General features: G+C 38.1%; 1 protein-coding gene across 2 annotated transcripts in view; it reads right to left on the bottom strand.

Moving 5' to 3' along the window:
• Positions 1-16,811, bottom strand: part of ACER3 (alkaline ceramidase 3) — a 185,481-nt gene that overhangs the window by 150,262 nt on the left and 18,408 nt on the right. The window lies entirely within an intron of this gene.

Here is a 16,811-nt window from a genome sequence, read left to right on the forward strand (position 1 = left end):
ATCTGCATTCATCGATTAAAGAGGTTAATAGTAATATACAATGTTGATATCAAGAAGCTGAACATATTAATCCCTTTACTCCACAATTATATGAGCACCTATTATAGGGCTTAGGCACTGTGTTAGGTAGAATTTACAGTTTTAGTGAAAAAGTGAGACATTTTAAAGAAGAAAAATGAATACCTTTTCAGTTCATGGATGAAAAGAAAGTTCGAATTTAAGTGCATAATCTGATATTCTAAATTCTTAAGAAAGTCATTAAACAACATTTATATAGTACTTTAGAGTGTATAAGGTCATTACTTTGCCTAATTTCATCCTCAAAACAAACCTGAGACATTTTTAATCCAATTTGACAGCTAAGCAAAGTGAAAATAAAAATTAAGTAATTTGTCCTAATATATACAAAATCACATAGCTTGTATAAGGCAAAGTCAAGATTCAAATGCAAGGGTACTATTAACTTATTTTCTTTCTACTTTATACTTCTATTATTCTTATGTTGATTTAGATTTAAATGTGCTATTTCACTTTTTGTTTTAAAAATCCATAAAATGAAAATCACTAAGTAAAACATTTGCTTATCACGATAATTATTAATAATTCAGAATTTAAAGTAAAATAATTTAAATGTCCTAGTGATGGTTTTCTGCTCTCTCTTTTTTTTTTAATTGAAGTATAGTTGATCTACTTCTCTTTCTAGCTGATGGCTATAAATGTTTTTTTTTTTTTACATCTTTATTAGAGTATAATTGCTTTACAATGGTGTGTTAGTTTCTGCTTTATAACAAAGTGAATCAGTTATACATATACATATGTTCCCATATCTCTTCCCTCTTGCGTCTCCCTCCCTCCCACCCTCCCTATCCCACCCCTCCAGGTGGTCACAAAGCACGAGCTGATCTCCCTGTGCTATGCGGCTGCTTCCCACTAGCTATCTACCTTACGTTTGGTAGTGTATATATGTCCATACCTCTCTCTCGCTTTGTCACAGCTTACCCTTCCCCCTCCCCATAACCTAAAGTGCATTCTCTAGTAGGTCTGTGTCTTTATTCCTGTTTTACCCCTAGGTTCTTCATGACATTTTTTTTCTTAAATTCCATATATATGTGTTAGCATACGGTATTTGTCTTTCTCTTTCTGACTTACTTCACTCTGTATGACAGACTCTAGGTCTATCCACCTCATTACAAATAGCTCAATTTCGTTTCTTTTTATGGCTGAGTAATATTTCATTGTATATATGTGCCACATTTTCTTTAAATATGTTTCTTAAACACGTATTAAATGACATATCTTTAACCTCTGGGTAGTTTTAAACAGTTTTTTGGTAAATGAAATAAAAATCATTCATTTCTTTTAGTCAGCCTGCAGATCAATATAATGAAAACAAATAACTAAATTTAGATATGTATTTTCTAAACATGAAAAGCTTTCTGAGTTGCAGAATTTTTGGAAAATGTATAATTAGTTGTTAATGTTTAACAGTATCTCATTCTTGAACAGTGTAAGCAACTAAATATATTTTTTCCAAAAGAATACATTAAGTAAAAAATAAGTTTATGAATTTAATTCATTTAACTTAAATTCTTAAACAGTGTTAATGCTAAATTCCTAAGCGGTAAGGAAAAAACTAAAGACGGTAAAACACAAGTTTAAAAATTTTTTTAATTCCCAGATCTCTCAAATGAACTGTTCTAGTTCTATCTGAACCCTTTGGGCCAAGTTCCACTGGAACAAGTCTTTTTTCCAGGGTATTCATTGCCCAAGTGTCAGCTTTTAAAGGTCTGAAAAAACCTGCTTTAAAGAAAGCCAGAGAAAATGAGATAGGCCAGCCAAGACAAGTGTGCCATGTAGCAAACAGTGGTTTCTCTGTGATCCAAATAAAACAGCAGTGCTGTTATACCCATACACACATATAACTGGAATATTTCTATCGTCTTTCCCATTAACCTTTAATCTAAATACTAATTTATTCATTTTTTTAAACTTGGTTTTGATTTTATATTAAACAATAAAGAGAATGAAACAGTGAAAAAATTCACACAAATTAGATAATAAAAGAAAAAGAATAAAACAGAGTACTAAAATCTATTGAACTTGTATGCCTGGAATCATGCTGGTGACTTTATTTACATAATCTCTCTCTTTTTTTTTTTAAGAAGATGTTGGGGGTAGGAGCTTATTAATTAATTAATTTATTTTTGCTGTGTTGGGCCTTCGTTTCTGTGCAAGGGCTTTCTCTAGTTGTGGCAAGCGGCGGCCACTCTTCATCGCGGTGCGTGGGCCTCTCACTATATCGCGGCCTCTCGTTGCAGAGCACAGGCTCCAGATGCGCAGGCTCAGTAGTTGTGGCTCACGGGCCTAGTTGCTCCGCGGCATGTGAGATCCTCCCAGACCAGGGCTCGAACCCGTGCCCCCTGCATTAGCAGGCAGATTCTCAACCATTGCGCCACCAGGGAAGCCCTACATAATCTCTCTTAATACAAACTATCACCTTGTGAGCTGGTGTTAACATTCTTATTTTACATATCAGGAAATTGAGACACAGTATGAATAAGAAACTTGCCCAGTGTCATATTGCTCCTAAATGGAAATATCTACATTCAATCTCATACCATTTCTCTTTAACAAGCTGTGGTCCTCCTACCACATCATGCAAAAACAAAAAGCAAAAGAGAAGAAAAAGGACAAAAGAGACAAAATCATGAGCATTGGTCTACTCTAATAATTCTTTTTTTTTTTAACTTTAATAGCCTTACTCTTTTTTTTTCGGCTGTGTTGGGTCCTCATTGCTGTGCACGGGCTTTCTCTAGTTGTGGAGAGTGGGGGCTACTCTTCGTTGCCGTGCGCGGACTTCTCATTGCGGTGGCTTCTCGTTGTGGAGCATGGGCTCTAGGTGTGCAGGCTTCAGTAGTTGCAGCGCACGGGCTCAGTAGTTGCAGCACACAGGTCCTAGAGCGTGCAGGCTTCAGTAGTTGCGGCATGTGGGCTCCAGGGCGTGCGGGCTTCAGTAGTTGTGGCGCGCAGGCTCAGTAGTTGTGGTTCGCGGGCTCTAGAGCACAGGCTCAGGAGTTGTGGCACACGGGCTTAGTTGCTCCGCAGCATGTGGGATCTTCCCAGACCAGGGCTCGAACCCATGTTCCCTGCATTGGCAGGTGGATTCTCAACCGGTGCGCCACCAGGGAAGTCCCTCTAATAATTCTTAAGAGGGAAGCAAACCATATAATTCTGGCAACTATACTAGATTCATCTGAACCTCTACAGAATTTATTCGTTTGTAATCCATAAGAGTAAAGAAACAATACTGTCTTAAAAACAATTCCTTCACTGGTGTAATGAATCCTTTATCTTTTGTGCTATTTATCTTTTCACATTTTTAAGTTTATATACTAGCTAGCACATAACCTATTGGGAAAAAAAAATCCATCATACAGCACTGCAAAGTAATACACATAGAGTAGGTATTTAGTAAATATTTGCTGAAAACTTTGTATATTCACAATGCCTTGAAATCGGTAAGTACCTGAATAGCTAATGATATGATTATCCTTCAGGGACACTGGTCTTAAAGCTCTGGTTTGGGAGTTCAGTTTGAAAAATGGTTCTATTTTAATCGATCATGACCAAGACACACTACTGTTTATCTGAGTTCATCATTTCTCTAGTATTCTCCATTTTATCAAAATGGCTTCAGAATGACAACCAGGCAAAATAAATCTTTTTTATTCTGCAGATTACAATGGGCAGAATATGCCAAACAATTCCTCACTGGTTTAATAAACATTTACTGAGAACTTAATCCATATTAGACACTATGCTAAGTGCTGTGGATACAAGGTTAGAGTTAAAAAGTTTTTAACTTGAGGCATTATCAATATAGTGGAGAATACAGACACATATATAAATAATTACAACACTGTGTGAAGTGTACACACATCATTCATTCAGTAAATATTATTGAAAGCCTCATGTAACAAACACTGTAACAAGCCTGGGATACAGCAATGAACAAAACTCTAGGGTCCCTGCCCTCATAGACTTTATAATTTAACATGGCCTCAAAGACTTCCCAAGTCTCCAGAAAAATGAACTCATGGTCAAATATCACAAAAACACATGAGGGAACATGCACCCATAAAGAATGAATCAGTAAAAGAACAAGCAACAGAAACAAATATGCAAAGATGAAAGATACTGAAATTAATGGATACAGAGTATTAAGTATGTTTAATATGTTTAAAGAAATGAAAGCAACAAAAAGAACCAAAGAAGAAAAAAAATCATCAAAAATCATCAGGCAGATTTGAAAAAGAAACAACAGAACCTTTAGAAATGAAAAAATATAATAATTAAAAACACTAAAGACAGGGCTTCCCTGATGGCACAGTGGTTGAGAGTCCGTCTGCCGATGCAGGTGACGCGGGTTCGTGCCCCGGTCCGTGAAGATCCCACATGCCGCGGAGCGGCTGGGCCCGTGAGCCACAGCCGCTGAGCCTGCGCGTCCGGAGCCTGTGCTCCGCAACGGGAGAGGCCACAGCAGTGAGAGGCCCGCGTACCGCAAAAAAAAAAACAAAAAAAAACAAAAAAAAACAAACTAAAGACAAAAAGTGAATTTAGGAGGGAAAAAAATAAGGCTGAATTAACCAAATAAGAGAGATGAGAGGGAGAAAGCAGGACATTCCAGACAGAAAAGACAGTGTATGCAAACACATGAAACCATGAAGCTGCATTCTGTGTTCAAGGAAATAAAAGCTGAATTATACTGCTGAAGTATAATGTGCAAGTGTTTAAAAAGGAAAGCGATTACATCAGAAAAGTCATCAAGGGCTAGATTGTGAAAGTCTTCATACACTATACTTCTCAACTCTATATTCCATGTGTGCCTATACTGATTATCTGAAGTTCTTATTTTACATATATGTAAGTATACATATTTATATGTATACATAGTAAACAACATTTCCAGTTTTGAAATATATAAATCCTTAGTTAAAAGAGAATAAATACCTACTGGACAATTTGGCAGACAACCCAGAAGTCCTCTCTTTACAAACACCTAGATATGCTGGATAATATTTAATACGTTTATTTTTAAATGCACAGTTGAGCTCCTGAAAGACTAAAGGTAATTCCCAGAGGGGGAAAAATGAGAGTAAATTGAAAATCAATGTGGTATCTGGGTATGACTCTCCTACCAAGGGAAAAAGGTAGGGCAGTGAAATGCCTGACTCAGTACCATAGGAGGTTGAGTTTCAATGCTCACACAGGAATAGCAGATGAGGCATTCGACCATGCAAGGATGGGAATTAGATCTGAGATCATCTACATAAAGCTAAAATGCTTGAGAGACTACCTAGTCAGTAGCTAAGTTAAGTAGAAAGGTACCCACTAGCCCAGACAAACAAGAAAGCTGTTATATATTCAAAAAATACAAATAGGGCTTCCCTGGTGGCGCAGTGGTTGAGAATCCGCCTGCCGATGCAGGGGACACAGGTTCGTGCCCCGGTCCGGGAAGATCCCACATGCCGCGGAGCGGCTGGGCCCGTGAGCCATGGCCGCTGAGCCTGCGGATCCGGAGCCTGTGCTCCGCAACGGGAGATGCCACAACAGTGAGAGGCCCGCGTACCGCAAACAAACAAACAAACAAAACAATAAAAACAATTACCTCACTTAGAAGTATAAAAAGATGTGTGACAACCACAAAACTCAACCCCATGATCCTCGCCTTGAGTTTTCTTTTGCTTTCTCATCACCTACTTATAATCTTTATCCTTTCTTAAAACTAATTTAGCTTTAGTCCCCCAATCTCTTATTGAAAATACTTTATAGAAAGTTGAGGACAATGGCCTTCTCTGATCTATACAGCTATATTATAGATCCTTTCTCTCATCATTTATTTTGGCCATTCTTAAAATTTAAACTTCATCTATATGTCCTTCTTGATAACAAATTCTTACATTTAAAAAGCGAGGGTACCTGAGTACACAGGCCTGCTTTGTTGGATTCTTCTCCTTTCAAATTTCATCCTCGTTCTTCATCAATCCTAGTCAACCCCCATGATCAATATTTTCCTTAGAAGATGGTTGTTTCATGAAAGTTTCCCAATTTAATAACATCTTCATTTGTAATCACATAATTTTAACATGTTAATATATCTCCCAAGCGTTACACTATCATTGTCATTGGTACTATACTGACTTTTTCTGAACTGAGTGTAGAAAGATTTACTCTTCTGGCTAAAACCTTCCAAATGCTTTTGATCACAAATAAAAACCAAACACCTTACCATGGACTACAAAGCCAACACAATCGACCTCTGCCTTCCTCTTCTAACTATTCTTCTTGCCCACCCATTCCAACACTAGCCTTCCTAATGCTCCTAAAAACAAACCAAGTCCATTCCAGTCTCAGGGCCATAAGCAGAACTACATGGAACATCATTACCCCAGATTATCTCTGGGTAATTCCTTCTCACTCTTTAGATATTATGCCAAATACTACAAACTCAGAGAAGCCTTCCTTAATTACCCTATCTAAAGAAGTCCTCTAACCATTCTCTATCATATTACCTTGTTTTATTTCTTCATAGCATTTATCACAATTAGAAGCCTTTATATACTCACTTATATATTTGTCATCTTCCCTCATTAGAATGCAATCTCTTGACAATAGCAATCTTATTTATTTTCTTCACTGCTGTATCACAAACTCCTAGAACAGTACTTGTAATAGCCATGTGTTCTGGGTTTTGTAATTTCTGCTTTGACATGTGGGGTCTTGCTGACCTTGGTGGGACTGTTCTTCCCAGGGCTAGCTAGATCGCATACTACTTGCCTGTAAGCACACCTTTCATATGCAAACCAAACAATCACAGCCCATAACCCCAGCTACCTCCTTTATCGGACTCTAGGCCACTATTCCCCTGCCCTAATCACTTCTGGGCCATGTACCAGACAACTAAAGACAGTCCCTAAGCCCCAGAGCCCACTGAAATTATTCAAACTAACCAATCCCAGGCCTGCTTGCCCTACCTTGCCCACTCCTTCCCACAGAAGCCACAATAAAGGCTCTCACCCACATCTCCCCTCCATGGACTGATCCTGGCGCTTCCCCATGTGGTACTGCACAGTGTGCTATGCCTCCTGCTTCTGAGGAACAGTAATAAAAAATTCTTCCTTTATGGCAATCATTTCCATGTTTGTGTGTCTTATCATACCTAATTAAACAAATCCCAGGTACCTTTAAAATAAGTGCCTGGGGCTTCCCTGGTGGCGCAGTGGTTGAGAGTCCGCCTGCCGATGCAGGGGACACGGGTTCACGGGTTTGTGCCCCGGTCCGGGAAGATCCCACATGCCGCGGAGCGGCTGGGCCCGTGAGCCATGGCCGCTGAGCCTGCACGTCCGGAGCCTGTGCTCCGCAACGGGAGAGGCCACAACAGTGAGAGGCCCGCATACCGCAAAAAAAATTAAAAAAAAATAAGTGCCTGGCATAAAGTACATGCTCAACAAATATTGTTGAATGCATCACCTGGAGAATAAATTCCTTTTGTTTCCTTTCAGTTCCTAGCATGACTGAGTTTACTTATATCATTCTTCAATACACTTTAATAATTGAATCATTTGTAAAACATGTATTCTTTGCCCAGTAAGAAATAGTTATCATGCTAAGTACTAAAGATACAGGGATGAATAAAAAATAGATATGTTCTGTTCATAAGAGTTTCAAATAAGATATGAAAATGCAGGAAAGTCGAAAATAAAAGAATGAAAAGATAATCTATAACTACTACAGAAAAAAACAACTGGTATAGCTATCATAACATCAGACAAAAAACAACCTTAAAATAAAAAGTATTACAAAAATAGGGATCCAATTCACCAAGAAGATATCATAACCCTAATCACATACATATCTAATTTAATTGCATAGCTTCAAAACACTTAAAGCAAAAACTAACAGAATAATATAGGGAAAGTAATCATATCCATCAACATACCCATCTCAGTGTTTGAAATATGAAGGAACTTTCCCCATTCTCCTCTCCACACCACCCCCAGCCCCAAATCAGCAGGGTTCCAGAAGATTTTAACACCACAAGTGGCTTGAACTAATAAACATTAGCACTAATAGACATAAGGACACTACAATAATCTGAGGGCCTTTCACATCTAGCCATGATACAGTAACTGGGACTGGACTTTCCCTTGCTGTCAACAACTAGAAAAGAGGGCAAATGATATGAAAAACCTCCTTTCAGACGTTGAACAACAAGGTAGTACAGAAATGTGACCCCTGAGAAAAGGAAAGCAAATGAGGTAAGCGATATGATTACCCCAGTTTTCTAGAGGACACACTTTCCAGATCTTGGTGTAAGGAAAGGGAATCCAAACATAGCACAGCCATCTCACTAAATTGAGGAGACAGAGATTAGACTTCAGAAAGACTGAGTCATTAAGATTTATAGGACAGAATACCAAAGGAGGTAGCTTTGCAGAGAAAGAGGTCCAAAACTTTAAAGGGATCCTCTTGAGTCTCTTGTTGAATACTAAGCTGCACATGCACAGAATAAGACTCAATTAGGCAGAGAAAAGAACTACTGGGGAGAAAAGCTACTAGAGAGCTGTAAAATGAACAACTACCACAGCACACAGACAGAATACAGATCACACTGAACACCTGGCGCATTCAATAGGGATCCCAGAAAGGTCACATTTCAGTAAGGAAGCAAAACTAGCAAGAGAATAAAGACAACAACTCTAAACCCACCCAAAAACATGTTTTAAAACAAGCCATGAGAGATAAGCTGACCAGAAATTTAATCACTGGCCAAAAAAGAAGTCAAACACCCTTTAAAAGAAGACAACAAAATTCAGTCACTCAACAAACATCACAATTCCAACATCCAAACAAAAATGGCTATATAAGTTTAAAAAGCAAGAAAATCAGTCAAAAGAAATAACCCAGAAATGACAGTGATGGTGAAACTGGCAAAGATTTTAAATCAGCTATTATAACTATGTTCAAGAACATAAAGAAAAACATGAAAATAATGAAGAGAAAAATGGAATAAATTTAAAAAGACAAAATACATTTCTGCTTCCAGTAATGACAGAGTAAGATCCTACTGTCTGATTCTCCCTCATAAAAAAAGGTAAAATCTGGAATAATACAAAAAGAGATTTTATGTGAAAGCACTGGAGAGTAAAAGAGAAGCAGACAGACTCCAATGGAAAGCACATACTTGAAGAAGGGGAGTTATACAAACTGGGTTCCCATTTTCACAGCTTTCAGCCTTGGGCAAAGTACAACACACAAGGAGCAGTGGAATGTAATACTACAGGCTTTCTAGCCTGGGGAAACAAGAAACTGAAGTCAGAAGAAACATGACCACTGAAGAGAATGGAGAAATCCTTAAAGGGAACAAGACAGAGAAGGTACCCCCAAATTCTGTCTGCTCATGTCTCTACCATTAGAGGCCCAAGCATGTATATATGACAGATTGAAAGGAGTTCAGCTAAAGGCAAAAAAGGTGCTGGCCAAAAACAGAGTTTACAGTTCAAGTCAAGTCAGTCAAGGTAACTGTCAACTGAAACCAAAGAAACAACACTCACCAGGAAAAAAACAAACAAAAAAACCAAAATAGATCATTAATCATTAGAGAAATGCAAATCAAAACTACAATGAGACATCATCTCACACCAGTCAGAATGGCCATCATCAAAAAATCTAGAAACAATAAATGCTGGAGAGGGTGTGGAGAAAAGGGAACACTCTTGCACTGCTGGTGGGAATGTGAATTGGTTCAGCCACTATGGAGAACAGTATGGAGGTTCCTTAAAAAACTACAAATAGAACTACCATATGACCCAGCAATCCCACTACTGGGCATATACCCTGAGAAAACCAAAATTCAAAAAGAGTCATGTACCAAAATGTTCATTCCAGCTCTATTTACAATAGCCCGGAGATGGAAACAACCTAAGTGCCCATCATCAGATGAATGGATAAAGAAGATGTGGCACATATATACAATGGAATATTACTCAGCCGTAAAAAGAAACAAAATTGAGCTATTTGTAATGAGGTGGATAGACCTAGAGTCTGTCATACAGAGTGAAGTAAGTCAGAAAGAGAAAGACAAATACCGTATGCTAACACATATATATGGAATTTAAGGGAAAAAAATGTCATGAAGAACCTAGAGGTAAGACAGGAATAAAGACACAGACCTACTGGAGAACGGACTTGAGGATATGGGGAGGGGGAAGGGTTAGCTGTGACAGGGCGAGAGAGAGGCATGGACATATATACACTACCAAACGTAAGGTAGATAGCTAGTGGGAAGCAGCCGCATAGCACAGGCAGATCAGCTCGTGCTTTGTGACCGCCTGGAGGGGTGGGATAGGGAGGGTGGGAGGGAGGGAGATGCAAGAGGGAAGAGATATGGGAACATAGGTATATGTATAACTGATTCACTTTGTTATAAAGCAGAAACTAACACACCATTGTAAAGCAATTATACCTCAATAAAGATGTTAAAAAAAAAAAAAAGAAGAACAGAATCTCCACAATTTAACATTCTTTTTTCTTATATATTATTATTTATTTTTGGCTGTGTTGGGTCTTTGTTGCTGTGTGCGGGCTTTCTCTAGCTGCGGTGAGCGGGGGCTACTCTTCGTTGTGGTGCATGGGCATCTCATTGCGGTGGCTTCTCTTGTTGCAGAGCACAGGCTCTAGGCGCCAGGGCTTGAGGAGCTGTGGCTTGTGGGCTCTGGAGCACAGGCTCAGTAGTTGTGGCGCACAGGCTTAGTTGCTCCACAGCATGTGGGATCTTCCCGGACCAGGGCTCGAGCCTGTGTCCCCTGCACTGACAGGTGGATTCTTAACCACTGCACCACCAGGGAAGCCCTAACATTCTTGCTATCTAGAATAAAATCTAAAATTACTCAATATATGAAGAATCGGGAAAATGAAACACATTCTCAAGAGAAAAGAGTGTCAACTGAGACTGACCCTGAGATCACCCAGGTAGACAAGGGCTTTAAAGCAGCTATTATAACTATCCTCAATGAATTAAAACAAAATATGCTAACAATAATGAAAAGATAGGGAATTTGTGGAGAAAAATAGAAATGATAAAAAAGCACTAAATGCAAGTTCTAAAACTGAAAAAAATACAGTATCTGAAATAAATTATTCACTGAATAGACTTAACAGACAAATGGAAATGACAGAAAGAAAAAAGGTAAGTGAAACTGAAGACAGATCAATCAAAATTATCCAACCTGCACATGCACAGAGAGATAAAAATATATTTTTTTGTAAAATGAACTGACCTTAAAAGGCCTGTTACATGACAACAAACAGTCCAACATACTTGTAACTGGAAACAAATGATAGAAGAGAGAGACTAAGGCAGAAAAGAATATTTAAAGAATGAACAAAGTTTCCCAAAATATGCTTAAAGGCAGAAATTTATAGATATAAGACTCTCAACTTGCTGAAGGGAAATGATACCAGAGGGAAATCCAGATCCTCAGACAGGAAAGAAGAGCATTAAAATGGTAAACCCCCAATTAAATGCAAAAGTTAATTATTTTGTTTTCCTTAAATTTATTTATAACTTATTTACTTTTAACACATAGCTGTTGTGAACATAACATATGTAGATGTAACATAACAACTATAACATAAAGAACAGGGTAAGTAGGATATGGACCTACACAGCTGTCTTACTCTGCACGCTTCTACATTTTTCATGAAGTGGGCTGTGAAAAGTTAAGGATAGATACTGTAATCCCTCAAAAACCACTAACTAAATAATACAGTTGAAAAGCCAATAGGAATGTTAAAATGGAATTCTCAAAAATAGTCAAAAAGAATTTTAATGTAAGAAAGAACAGAGAAAACTAAAATAAAAATAATAATAAAATGGCAGACCCACACCTGGCCATATTAACCGCAGTAAACCTGATAGGCTGTTGCCCTTTTGATAATATTTACATTGTTATCTGTTCAGGGTTTTGTTTGTTTTTAAAAAGATAAAAACTTGCAATATTTCTTTGTTACAAGAGCTTTGGGAATTTCCTTCTCCTTTCATACTTAAAAGTAAAATAAAACTGTAACTCTAATGGATTTCCTACTTAAAAAGTTTAAGGGTTGCTGTTCATTTAATTCAACAATTAGTGCCTAGACCAACCCATAAGAGAGCAGCAACTGAAGAATAATGACTCAAGGTGGGGCTCAGATAACAGCTGGCAGAGAAAGGTAAAAATGACCTTCACTGGGGTCCCACGGAGAAGCCTGCCTGTTTCTACAGTTTGTTTCTACACTGTTTCTGTTTGTTCAGAACTTCAAACTGTTTATACTGAAAGAATCTTCAGAGTTATCAGAAGGTATCCAAGGCAACTGCATAACAGAATTACATGGTTTTCCTCTTGCAGTTATCTTGAGGTTCTATTGATTATTAAGATGCATAGTACGTGTATTGAGTTAAAAGAGTGACTATCTGGGTTGTGCCCTGAAATTCTAGGGTTCTGGTTTTGAGAGTCTGATCAGGGTAGAATCTTAATCTGATCGAAGGAAAGAGTTTTTTTTCCTTTGCAAGAATTACAACTAACCCAATCCTAGTGAGGGGAGGTGTCCCCAGACTGCAAGCAAACTAGCAGACATTCTACGAGGTAACTGGTTTATAATCTTTAAAACTGTCAAGGTCATAATGGTCAAAAAAGATTTAGGAACTATTCCAGATAGAATGAGACTAAATAGACGTGAAATCTACAGGTAACATGGGATTCTGGACTGGATACTCTTGCTATTAAGGGCATTATTGGGACAACTAAAACACGTTAAATGGGATGATAGGATTAGATGATAGTAATATATCAATGTTCATCTTCTGATTTTAATGGTTGTATTGTGGTTATGTAGAACAATATCCTTGTTTGAAGGAAATATACAATAAAATATGAAGGGTAACAGAGGATTACATCAGCAATTTACTTTAAATGGCTTAGAAAAAGTTACTTGTCCTGTACCTGAAACTATTCTTTACATTGGAGATTGCTTTCAAAATATTTTTTTCACTAAAGCAGATACAGCTATAGATAAAAATGTTTATATATTTATATATTTACTCTACATGCAAAGAATCAGGAAAATGTGACTTACTACAAGGGGAAAGAAATCAGACCTAGAAATGAAGAAAAGAGCAAAACTAGCAGATGAGGATTTAAAATACCTATTAAAAATATGTTTGAGGATTTAAAGAAAAACATGAATACAACAAAGAGAAATATATAAACTTTTTTTTTTTGCGGTACGCGGGCCTCTCTCACTGTTGTGGCCTCTCCCGTTGCGGAGCACAGGCTCAGCGGCCATGGCTCACGGGCCCAGCAGCTCCACGGCACGTGGGATCTTCCCGGACCAGGGCACGAACGCGTGTCCCCTGCATCGGCAGGCGGACTCTCAACCACTGGGCCACCAGGAAAGCCCTATAAACTATTTTTGTAAATCAAATGAAACTTCTAAAGCTGAAAAATGCAGTATCTGAAATTTAAAATTTAAAGTTTAAAAATTCATTGTACGTATTGTAAAAAAAGGATCAGTGAACTTGAACCTAAGGAAATAGAAACTACACAAATTGAAGCACATAGAGAAACAAGAAAAAAAAAAAAAGAATGATGGGCTTCCCTTGTCCCCCCACTGAGGGGACAAGGACACTGGCAGCAGAAGTCCTGGGAAGCACTCCTTGGCGTGAGCCCTCCCAGAGTCGCCATTAGCCCCACCAAAGAGCCTGCAGGCTCCAGTGTTGGGTCACCTCAGGCCAAACAACCAACAGGGAGGGAACAGAGCCCCACCCATCAGCAGTCAAGCAGATTAAAGTTTTACTGAACTCTGCCCACCACAGCAACAGTCAGCTCTACCCAACACCAGTCCCTCCCATCAGGAAACTTGCACAAGCCTCTTAGATAGCCTCATCCACTAGAGGGCAGACAGCAGAAGCAAGAAGAGCTACAATCCTGCAGCCTGCGGGACAAAAACCACATTCACAGAAAGACATACAAGATGAAAAGGCAGAGGGCTACGTACCAGATGAAGGAACAAGATAAAACCCCAGAAAAACAACTAAACGAAGTGGATATAGGCAACCTTCCAGAAAAAGAATTCAGAATAATGATAGTGAAGATGATCCAGGACCTCGGGAAAAGAATGGAGGCAAAGACTGAGAAGATGCAAGAAATGTTTAACAAAGATCTAGAAGAATTAAAGAACAAACAAACAGAGATGAACAATACAATAACTGAAATGAAAACTACACTAGAAGGAATCAATAGCAGAATAACTGAGGCAGAAGAACGGATAAATGACCTGGAAGACAGAATGGTGGAATTCACTGCTGCAGAACAGAATAAAGAAAAAAGAATGAAAAGAAATGAAGACAGCCTAAGAGACCTATGGGACAACATTAAACGCAACAACATTCGCATTATAGGGGTCCCAGAAGGAAAAGAGAGAAAGGACCCGAGAAAACATTTGAAGAGATTATAGTCGAAAACTTCCCTAACGTGGGAAGGGAAATAGCCACCCAAGTCCAGGAAGCGCAGAGTCCCATACAGGATAAAACCAAAGAGAAACACGCTGAGACACATAGTAATCAAACTGGCAAAAATTAAAGACAAAGAAAAATTACTGAAAGCAGCAAGGGAAGAATGACAAATAACATACAATGGAACTCCCATAAGGTTAACAGCTGGTTTCTCAGCAGAAACTCTACAAGCCAGAAAAAAGTGGCATGATATAATTAAAGTGATGAAAGGGAACAACCTACAACCAAGATTACTCTACCCGGCAAGGATCTCATTCAGATTCAATGGAGAAATCAAAAGCTTTACAGACAAGCAAAAGCTAAGAGAATTCAGCACCACAAAACCAGCTCTACAACAAACGCTAAAGGAACTTCTCTAAGTGGGAAACACAAGAGAAGAAAGGACCTACAAAAACAAACCCAAAACAATTAAGAAAATGGTCAAAGGAACATACATATCAATAATTACCTTAAACGTGAATGGATTAAATGCTCCAACCAAAAGACACAGGCTTGCTGAATGGATACAAAAACAAGACCCATAAATATATGCTGTCTACAAGAGACCCACTTCAGACCTAGGGACACATAGAGATTGAAAGTGAGGGGATGGAAAAAGATATTCCATGAAAATGAAAATCAAAAGAAAGCTGGATAGCAATACTCGTATCAAATAAAATAGACTTTAAAATAAAGAATGTTACAAGAGACAAGGAAGGACACTACATAATGATCAAGGGTTCGATCCCAGAAGAAGATGTAACAATTATAAGTATATATACACCCAACAGAGGAGCACCTCAGTACATAAGGCAACTGCTAACAGCTATAAAAGAGGAAATCAACAGTAACACAATAACAGTGGGGGACTTTAACACCTCACTTACATCAATGGACAGATCATCCAAAATGAAAATAAATAAGGAAACACAAGCTTTAAATGACACAATAGACCAGATAGATTTAATTGATATTTATAGGACATTCCTTCCAAAAACAGCAGATTACACTTTCTTCTCAAGTGTGCACAGAACATTCTCCAGGACAGATCACATCTTGGGTCACAAATCAAGCCACAGTAAATTTAAGAAAATTGAAATCATACCAAGCATATTTTCTGACCACAACGCTATGAGGTTAGAAATGAATTACAGGGAGAAAAACGTTAAAAACACAAACACATGGAGGCTAAACAATACGTTACTAAATAAGCAAGAGATCACTGAAGAAATCAAAGAGGAAATCAAAAAGTACCTAGAGACAAATGACAATAAAAACACGACAATCCAAAACCTATGGGAGGCAGCAAAAGCAGTTCTAAGAGGGAAGTTTATAGCTATTCAAGCCTACCTCTAGAAACAAGAAAAATCTCAAATAAACAATCTAACCTTACACCTAAAGGAACTAGAAAAAGAAGAACAAACAAAACCCAAAGTTAGCAGAAGGAAAGAAATCATAAAGATCAGAGCAGAAATAAATGGAATAGAAACAAAGAAAACAATAGCAAAGATCAATAAAACAAAAAGCTGGCTATTTGAGAAGATAAACAAAATTGATAAACCATTAGCCAGACTCATCAAGAAAAAGAGGGACAGGACTCAAATCAATAAAATGAAAAATGAAAAATGAGAAGTTACAACAGACACCACAGAAGTACAAAGCATCCTAAGAGACTGCTACAAGCAACTCTATGCCAATAAAATGGACAACCTGGAAGAAAAGGACAAACAACCCAATCAAAAAATGGGCAGAAGACCTAAATAGACATTTCTCCGAATAAGACATACAGATGGCCAAGAGGCACATGAAAAGCTGCTCAACAACACTAATAGAGAAATGCAAATCAAAACTACAATGAGGTATCACCTTACACCAGTTAGAACGGGCATCACCAGAAAATCTACAAACAACAAATGCTGGAGAGGGTGTGGAGAAAAGGGAACCCTCTTGTACTATTGTTGGGAATGTAAATTGATACAGCCACTATGGTGAACAGAATGGAGGTTCCTTAAAAAACAAAACCAGAATTACCATATGACCCAGCAATCCCACTACTGGGCATATACCCAGAGAAAACCATAATTCTAAAAGACATGTGCACCCCAATGTTCACTGCAGCACTATTTACAATAGTCAGGTCATGGAAGCAACCTAAACGTCCATCGACAGACAAATGGATAAAGAAGATGTGGTACATATATACAATGGAATATTACTCAAC

This window comes from Monodon monoceros, unplaced genomic scaffold (genome assembly GCF_005190385.1).
Source record: "Monodon monoceros isolate NGI ecotype Baffin Bay Population unplaced genomic scaffold, NGI_Narwhal_1 Super_Scaffold_7, whole genome shotgun sequence".
NCBI classification, from domain to species: Eukaryota; Metazoa; Chordata; class Mammalia; order Artiodactyla; family Monodontidae; genus Monodon; species Monodon monoceros.